Below are 10,460 nucleotides of genomic sequence, written 5' to 3' on the forward strand. Positions count from 1 at the left end.
TTATGTGATTATTAGGTCCCAACTATTATATAAAGATTGATAATTTGTAAGAATGAAATATGAGATTTGGACTTTGAAAGAGGAGTTGGTCGCTGCCTTTCGGATCTATTTGCAAAATAATATAATTAAAGTCTAATATTTGGAATTCCTATTACTATATTAAAGATTAGAATAACATAATGATGAAGCCAAGATTAAAAATAATTATGTGATAATAATCATAACGACGTCGTCAGGCAAGCCAACGGTGATTGATCAAACTTAATTACTCATTCTTATTACTTTGAAATCATAATTTCCATTAATTAAATAGTATGAAATAAAATTTACAGGGTAAAATAATAATAGTTACATGAACTACCATACCAAACATCCAGTAGAAGCCCCAAAAACCCGGTGTCACAAGTGCATGAGTATCAACTAGGAAATATAATGAAATACAATATATGTCTGGAGTACAAGTTAGACAGGAGAATATAAAACAACTCTGATGGAGACTCTGTCTGCTGCAGATCGTAACAAAGAGATGCAGCTCGCCGTAGAGTCCCCGTAAAAAGTCATGCCTCTGCACCTAGAGGACCAACGGAATTATATATACACTTGCACAATAAGTGCAGCAAATATAGTATGAGTACGTAAATCAACACGTGCAGTAAGTATCTAGCCCAATCCCAGAGAAGTAGTGACGAGGGGTCGACATCGACACTTACCAGTGATCCAATAAGACATATACAATAGAAGTATACAGATGTGAGGCAGAGTAAATACACGAAATAACAAGTATAAATATGTGATACAATCCTCCTCTCAACAATTAACTCGAGCTCTCAATTAGAAGTTACCTCCTCAACCAGAGTATATATATAATGGTCTTCACGAGATAGGCAGTCACTGTTCAAATCAGGAAAACTCACAGATACACTGTCTTTTTGTCAAATATTACGCACAATTTCATAAGAGTATTTTATAAAAATGCTGACAAGCGCAAAACACACACTTAAATTCTGTTCGCTAGTCAAATATAGTATAGTATAATATCGTATCCACGGGGATTGGATTTAAGCAGTATTCTCGTAGTTTCTAGCTTGATTGCTATCCAAGATGATCAACAATTGGGAAGTATATGATTTCTAACTAAAATTACTAAGAGTCCTCAACTATTGACTAATGATAATTGAAATAAAGATAAGCAAGTCCTTAGTGGGAGAAAATAGGCTTTTGATAGGATATGTGCAAGATAATTGATGAGGATCTAACTCTAGATAATTGACTTCTAATGTTCAAGTGAGTCTCTCGAATTCACTCAATTATTAGTTCAGACGGTTAGTAGAAACTCCTCTCTCGATTAAGTCTCAACCTCACGAGATAAACCAATTTAAGCTTTGTGAAGATATGCAAGAATGCGTAGTGGATTGGTAACTAGGTTTAATTAATGATTCAACTAGCCTCTTTCGATTACTTAGAAGAATCTATGAACTCAACAAAGAATGTAATGCAAAGATATCACAAGTTATGCCTCTCTCGATTACATGAACAAGTGAATATAGATGCAACAATTAATTCATCCAAATACGATTCAAAACATAAAACTAGAGTTATAATACACAAGCAATCATCAATACACCAAATCCATCAAACCCTAAAAGGAACTACTCCAAAATCATGGAGAAATGCAACACAAATATAATTAAAGTATAGGAAAACATATATTCGATCCAAACTCGGATCTTGAGTGAGGAATGAATGATGAAATCCTTGTGCTTGTGTTCCTCCAACTCCTCCTTAGCTTCCTTAGGTCAAAAGTATGTCAAAAGTCCATAAAATAATATTTTTTTATGTATTTATACCAAGTAGGGCCGGGCCCATACAAAATCACCCTTTTCTAGCCGAAATAGGAAAACTTGCAAACTTATTACTTTTCATGCGTCGCACTATGCTACGCAGGGTACGTAGCATTAGTGCAATTTTCTCGGTTGTAAACTCTCTGAACTTAGCTTGTCTGACAAAATTTTGTACTGATGCTACGCACTATGCCAAGCACTATGCTTAGTATTAGTGTATTTTTCTGTCAGACCCAAAAATTACAAGTCTCTAAACTTCTCAAATTTCTGACGCACATTTGCACTGATGCGTCGCACGGTGCTATGCATGGTGCATCGCATTAGTGCATTTCCTCAGAGTGTTGCTTCTTCCTTGTTTTTGTACGTCCAGAAGTGATCCTCGACCCTCGAATACGATATCGACTTAACCCCTTAGGCTTTTACTCAGACTTCAAAGCTCCAATTATTTGATTTAGCTCCACAGCATCTACATAACTCGGAATCATTCCTACAAGGCATAAAATACGTAATAAGTGCGAAATACTACCAACTAAAACTCAACACAAGTAAATTGCAGTGAATTAGAGTGCAATAAGTGACTAAAACACGAGATTATAGCTTACCATCAACACCCCACACTTAAACCATTGCTTGTCCTCGAGTAATCAAACTACACTTCATATAGACACGGCCTTTTTAAACAACTCTCATAACTCATCACACCAAGAATATTTAAAACAGAATAAGCACAATACCATAACATCCTAGCCTCAAGATTTGACTCAAAAGCACCACACATTATTTATAACCCGCTTACTTACTCTAACACAGAGACCTTTCCTTCGTAAATCGAGTGCCCTCACAGCACAATAGAGAGTAGTTCCACACACAATAGAAATTAATAACAATTAGGAACTCAAGATAGAAAGAAATCACTCACTCTCAGAAACAACATTCATATGGTACAAAAGACGTACCATAGGCTTGCCTGTACTGTACTACTTTACTAATTAAGCTCATTCAGTCAAGGATCAAGTAGGACTTTATTTGGTTGTAATGTAGGTTGCGGGATGAGTAGGATACATTTAGATAATAGAGTGACTACACCTCCCTAAGAACTTTAATACATAATTATTCGTTCAAAACCCACACTTATGTCAAACCATAACTCCACCTTCACATCAATATACATTAACTGGTACTCCTTTAAGCATAAATACATCAAGAGTTACCACTATCAAGGAATATTTTTTACAACAATATAATTATTTTTCTTTTTCTTTTCTTATTCAATTGAGGTGGCTCTTACTTTTTTAAAACAATGCACCTTCCTCATATTTCAACAGTTCCACTCAAAAGCAAAACCAACACCCCACACTTTAACTTTTACAAAGTTCATAACAAATGTAAGTGCTCATGAGAGGTACAAGGTTCAAATAGATGGTCAATCCAAATAAATGGTTAAGGCTTGTAATGTGGTTACCAAAGAAACAATATTATAAGCTCAAAGGAGTTAACTAAGATACATAACAATTAGGTGAGCAAAAGCATATAACTGGCTCAACAAAGAAATGCCTAAATCACTTCCAAGACTGAATAAAACTACTATTTCACTTTACAAACACACGGGGCAAGTTCCATACATCAAATACAATGCACGGAATAACACAAAACCTCACACCCACATGGCACATAACTCACTCAAGATCGGACTATCAAGACACTCTAGTCAAAGTAGTTAAGCAAAGTTAAGATCATACAATTTATGGTACTAATTACAAGAGTCAAAAACTGAGCCTCTGCATCATAACTAAAGAACTTACTATTTTCAAGGCAGAATAAAGTTAAGAGATACTAACCTTAATTAAATACATAGCATAAGGTTTCCTACTCCTAAAAAAATATAAACTAACTACACCCGGTTCAAATAAAACCCTTTGAAAAGAACCGCGGCAAAAAAAACAACCAAGGGGGAATTAATATACTACCTACAAGAGAAAATATTTTTGTCTTTTTTTCGACTTTAATCCCTCAAGAAACCTGTCGAATGATATCCATCGTCGGAAAAAATCAAAAAAATTAATTTTTTATGTTTTTTTCAATTCTTTTCTATCTCTAACTACTACAACTAACAAAACGAAAACTAATATACATACATACACACAAATATCCCCCACCCCACACTTTAAGTGGTGGCACGTCCCCATGACACACAATTAAAAAGCATAAGGTAAAGGAAACTTTCGTGAACATCTAGTCGGGGTCTGATTCGAAGTCGAGCTCCATTCTCGCGCCCGAACCAATGCACCCATCCATGCCAATAGATTCTTCTCAGCATTTTTGGGGTACACCCCACACTTATCTTTCTCGCTCAGTGCCTCCTTCTCTTTCGAGCCCTTCACTTTCCACTCAACACTAGCAGCTGATTTTTCTTTTTGCACCCTTTTTCTACATCCATCTTGAAAGTCACAGTCTCCTCAACCACTCCAAGCATGAGTTTTCTCTCATATATATCTAATATCACTCTACCCGTCGCTAAGCATGGTCTTCCTAGGATGATGGGGACCTCCTTGTTCTCTTCCATATTCACCACTATAAAATCTACAGGAAATATGAACTTATACACCCGAACTAACACATCTTCCACTATCCCCTCGGGTATCAGAGTCGTTTTGTCCACCAACTACAACGATATTAGTGCAGACCTTATCTCTCCAATCTCCCTCTCTAGGTTTCTGTAAATAGATATAGGCATTAAATTAATTGAGGCACCGGAATCACACAAAGACTTATCAAAATATATAGTTCCCAATGAGCAAAGTATAGTAAAACTCCCTGGATCTCCACACTTTTGTGGGAGTTTATTTTGCAATATCGCGATGCAATGCTCTGTGAGCTTCACCACAGAGGTCTCCTTTACCTTTCTCCTCTTTGTAAGGATCTCCTTCAAGAATTTGGCATATGAAGGCATTTGTGAGAGCACTTATGTGAATGGTAAGCTCACATGAACCTGTTTAGCACATCTAGAAATCTCCCAAACCGCTTGTCCAGCTTTTCTCTATATAGCTTTTGGGGGAAAGGTAAAGCAGGCATATGCTGGCTCTCCTCAGGTTCCTCCCTTCTCAAAGTTTCTTCCTTCTTCTTTTTATCAACATTATTCTTCAGTTGCTTCCCACTTTCTTTTTCAGGTTTCACATCGTTTTGTATCGGGGTGGGCTCTTTCAACACTTGCCCACTTCTTAAGGTTACATCATTCACTGTTTCTTTGGGATTTCTTTCAGTATCAGCGGGGAGAGTTCCGTTGAGCCCTATCAGATAATATTATTGTAATATGTCCCACTTGTCTCTCCAAGTTTTGAAAAGATGCGCCCAACTCCTTGATAGCTTCTCCATGGGTATCCAGTCTCTCATTTGTCTTGATAATGAAGGTCTTTATTAGATCCTCTAGACCAGGCTGAATGGGTTGTTGAGGCTAAAATTGTTGCCTCTGCTGATTTTGGTATACTGGAGCTCCTTGTCCCTAGGGTCTAGAGTTATTTTATTGCCATGCATTCGCGGTACCCCCAGGGGAACTCCATGAAAACACGAGGTGCCTCTGACCCATTGCATTAAAATTGTAATTTCCCACAACATTCATTTCCTCAGTTGAGGATTGACACTCAGGAGTAGGGTGTCCTCTTCCACATATATCACAAGTTGTATGCAACTCACTTTGTATTGTAGCTAAGGTTAGCTTCCTTGTTTCTTTAGCCATAGCATCGAGTTGTACCTGCACAAATGTGATAGCATCAACTTGGTGAACATCAATTGCTCTTCGTCTTTCGGCACTCTCAGAGGGCTACTGATTTGTATCTTCAGATAACTCATCGAGAATTGTAACTATCTCCTCTGGAGTCTTCTTTATCAAGGGGCCTTTAGTTGAATTTATTAATGTTCTACGTGAGGTCGGTGTCAATGCATCCCAAAAGTCTAGGAGTTGCATCGAGAGTTCAATTCCACTATGTTGATACTTTCGAACAATCTCCTTAAACCTCTCCCATGCTTCAAAAACAGTTTCCGTATCTTTATGGCAGAAGTTATGGATTTCTCTTCTAAACTTGCCCGTTTTAGGAGAGGAGAAATATTTATCAAGGAATTTTCTGGTCATCTCCTCCCATGTTCTGATTGACCCCGTGGGCAAGCATCAAAGCCACTGGTTTGCATCATCTTTGAGTGTGAAGGTGAATGCCCTTAAGTACATTGCATCTTGTGACACCTCATAGTATTGAAAAGTGTTTATAATCTCCTCGAAGTCCATTAGATGTGTATTTGGACCTTCGTTCATCTTCCCTCTGAAGACACAATAATTATGAAGGGTTTGAAGCAACCCTTGCTTCAATTCAAAATTGTTAGCTGCAATTGGAGGTGGCCTCACAATTGATAATCCTTGGTTGTAGACCGGTCTAGTATAATCCCCAAGTAGTCTACTAGTCATAGGAGCTATATTTCTAAATTGGGCTGTAGCCAAGGGTTGATTTTGAGCAATTCTCCGACCCCTCTCTTCTTCATGGATAATCTGGGCATTTCTAATAGCTACTTCCTTCGCATCCCATGAAGCTTATTCTCGTCGTTGGGCTGCTTCTCTTGCAGCTACATTATCTTCACCATTTCCAGCCATAAATTCTTTGGTTGAGGATTGCCCAATCTTTCCTGATGTCTAGGTGAGATTTATTTCCTTCCTCAGCTGTCACAGTCATTTTTCAATTTCTGGTTCGTATGGTAGCACTTCCTTCGCAGAAGTATGAGTCATGCACCAATCTAACTTGTAACTTACACACAGTCAAAGAACACCAAACGTAAAAAGAGAAAAATAAAAGAAAAGAAAAATTTCTGAATTTTCACTACAAATTATTTCAAACACTATTGATTGTCAATCCCCGGCAACAGCGCCAAAATTTGTTGATCGCAAAACACACACTTAAATTCTGCTCGCTAGTCAAGTATAGTATAGTATAATATCGTATCCACATGGATTGGATTTAAACAGTATTCTCGTAATTTCTATCTTGATTGCTATCCAAGATGATCAACAATTGAGAAGCATATCATTTCTAACTAAAATTACTAAGAGTCCTAAGCTATTGACTAATGCCAATCGAAATAAAGATAAGCAAGGAAGTTATCAGTGGGAGAATATAGGGTTTTGATATGATAGGTGCAAGATAATTGTTCGGGATCTACCTCTAGATAATTCACTTCTAATGTTCAAGTGAGCCTCTCGAATTCACTCATTTATTAGTTAAGACGGCTAGTAGAAACTCCTCTCTCGATTAAGTCTCAACATCACGAGATGAACCAATTTAAGTTTTGAGAAGATATGCAAGAATGCGTAATGGATTGGTCTTTAGGAAAATCTCTTTCGATTATTCTCCTAACTAGATTTAATCAACGATTCAACTAGCCTCTTTCGATTACTTAGAAGAATCTATGAACTCAACAAAAAATGTAATGCAAAAACAATCACAAGTTGTGCCTCTCTCGATTACATGAATAAAGTAAATATAGATGCAACAATTAATTCATCCAAATACGATTCAATACATAAAACTAGAGTTATAATACACAAGCAATCAGCAATACACCAAATCCATCAAACCCTAAAAGGAACTACTCCATAATCATGGAGAAATGCAGCACAAATATAATTAAAGTATAGGAAAACATTTATTCGATCCAAACTCGGATCTTGAGTGAATTTGGAATAATGAAATCCTTGTGCTTGTGTTCCTCCAACTCCTCCTTAACTTCCTTAGGTCAAAAGTATGTCAAAAGTCCAGAAAATAATATTTTTTCATGTATTTATACCAAGTAGGGCCGGGCCCATACGAAATCATCCTTTTCTAGCCGAAATAGGAAAACTTGCAAACTTATTACTTTTCATGCGTCGCACTATGCTACGCAGGGTACGTAGCATTAGTGCAATTTTCTCGGTTGTAAACTCTCTGAACTTAGCTTGTCTGACAAAATTTTGTACTGATGCTACACATTATGCTTAGTATTAGTGTATTTTTCTGTCAGACCCAAAAATTACAAGTCTCTGAACTTCTCAAATTTCTGATGCACATTTGTACTGATGCGTCGCACGGTGCTACGCATGGTGCATCGCATTAGTGCATTTCCTCAGAGTGTTGCTTCTTCCATGATTTTGTACGTCCATAAGTGATCCTCAACCCTCGAATACGATCTCGACTTAATCCATTACTTGTAATCAGACTTCAAAGCTCCAATTATTTGATTTAGCTCCACAACATCTACATAACTCAGAATCATTTCTATAAGGCATAAAATATGCAATACATGAAAAATACTATCAATTAAAGATCAACACCAGTAAAGTGCAGTGAATTAGAGTGCAATAAGCGACTAAACCACGAGATTATAGCCTACCATCAAACGGCCTGATCCATAGATACATCTATATATTGCTGAGATGAACGTCCCTCTCCCATGAGAGTGTGATACATAATCCTGCCGAGGCGAACGACCCGATCCCATCATAATGTGCGCACTGGCGAGGGTCGAATGGCACGAACCATGGTACATAATACTGCCGAGGCGAACAACCCGATCCCATTAGAATAAGAAGCTTTAATGGGTCCTTGACCCCACTCATGAATAAACGTGTGAGTTATAGATTTTAAGGAAAACCTTTCGAGGAAAACGCATAGCACGGGAGATATTCGTAAGAGAAGTACAATTATTTCGCACCTAATCATGAAGCCCGTCAAATCTCTACAATAGCAAGTTTATCACTCTACGCAAGTCTAGTCTCAAGTTGTAACGTAAAATAAAGAAATTTAATAGGCAAGGGGCAGCTCAAATAGTATAGTTATGGCATGGCGGGAACCTAAATCTATCCGGATATAACTTGAATCTAGATACGTACGGACATCGTCACCTCGTGCGTACGTAGCCCCCGCAACAAGTAGCACATAGCAAATATATCACCTAGGGGTAGTTTCCCCCTCACAGGGTTAGATAGGAGACTTACCTCGCTCTGAAGTTCCATAACTGGCTCCAACGCCACTCAAACACCTCAAATCGATGCCCGTCACTCCAAATCTAGTCAAACAATGTGCAAACCAATAAAAATGTACTTTAATACTCATAATAAATCAATTCATAATAATTCCAAACTTCGCTCGAAAAATCAATAAAATCCACCCTCCGGCCCACGTGCTCGGATTCCAAAAATATACGAAGATAAACTTTATCCATAACACTACGAACTCAAATATATGATTTATTCTCAATTCCATGTCCAATTTCGTGGTCAAAATAAAAAAATACCAAATTTTAGGTTTTCTACCAAAATCCCAAATTTCTACTAATTTCCATGTTTAAATTCATATATAAATCATGTATTTAACTTGTAATAGGTGAGAATCACTTACCTTGTGTTGCTTGATGAAAATTCCCTCAAAATGGCTACCCCAAATTCGACCAACCCAAATGAAAAATAAAAGAAGAAGAGCCAAATCTCATTCTTAAAAGAACTCTGCCCAGCGACATTTTCACATCTGCGGCTTCAATCTTGCACCTGCATGAACCCAGGCCACGTCGCCAGCCAGATCTGCGGTGCCTAGTGCGCACCTGCACCTCTACTTCTGTGGGACTCCAGCTCTTTTGCGCTCGCACACCTGCGCGACCATGTCTGCTTCTGCGGCCCAGGCCTTCTAGGCCGACCTCCGCTTTTGCGCTCCATCGGTCGCAGCTGCGATCAGGCAGGTGCGGGAATTTCTTCGCACCTGCGGCCTATGCCCAGATCACCTCCACCCGCTTCTGCAGTTCACTGCCTCGCTTCTGCAAGGCCGCTTCTGCGATGAATCTTCCGCATAAGCGGTTGCACCAGCAACCAAAAATCTCCAGCTTTACCTTAAATCTAAATCTGATCCGTTAACCATCCGAAATCCATCCGAGGCCCTCGGGACCTTGACCAAACATACCAACGCATCCCAAAACATGTTACAAACTTAGTCGAGGCCTCAAATCATTCCCAATTTTCCTTTAAACTATGAATCGATGATCGAAATCCTTCTTTAAGCTTTCAAATTTTCAAACTTCGACGAACGCGCCCGAATCATACCAAAACATTCCGGAATGACGCCAAGCTTTGCGTACTAGTCATAAATCATAATATAAACCAATCCAAGGCTCGAAATCCCAAGATGACATCGATAACACCAAAGCCCACTTCAAACCCAACTTAGGAAATTCTTAAAATTTTAAATTGCCAACCTTCCATAATAAGCACTGAAATTCTCTCGGGTGAACCGATACTCAACTCAAACGCACGCCCAAGTTGGAAATCATCATACGAACCTATCGGAACCTTCAAATCTTGATTCCGAGGTCGTTTACTCAAAATTCAAGCCTTAGCCAATTCTTCTAACTTAAAGCTTTCAAAATTAGAATTTTCTTTCCAAATCAACTTCGAACTTCCCGAAATTCAATTCTGACCACACGTACAAGTCATAATACTTGAAGTGAATCTACTCAAGGCCTCAAACCGCCGAATGACGCATTAGAGCTCAAAATTCCCGGTCGAGTCGTTAAAGTAAGGCATCGCGTTCGCGAGCCTGTCTTCGCGAACACGAAGAA

At 38.4% G+C, this 10,460-nt stretch overlaps 1 non-coding gene across 1 annotated transcript; it reads left to right on the forward strand.

Annotated features, from left to right (window-relative positions):
• The first annotated feature begins 5,812 nt into the window (after positions 1-5,812).
• LOC142169995 (small nucleolar RNA R71) lies at positions 5,813-5,919 on the forward strand. The gene has a single exon (XR_012699614.1). It is a non-coding gene; the product is annotated as a small nucleolar RNA R71 (small nucleolar RNA).
• The last annotated feature ends 4,541 nt before the right edge of the window (positions 5,920-10,460 follow it).

This window comes from Nicotiana tabacum, chromosome 15 (genome assembly GCF_000715075.1).
Source record: "Nicotiana tabacum cultivar K326 chromosome 15, ASM71507v2, whole genome shotgun sequence".
Taxonomy (NCBI): Eukaryota; Viridiplantae; Streptophyta; class Magnoliopsida; order Solanales; family Solanaceae; genus Nicotiana; species Nicotiana tabacum.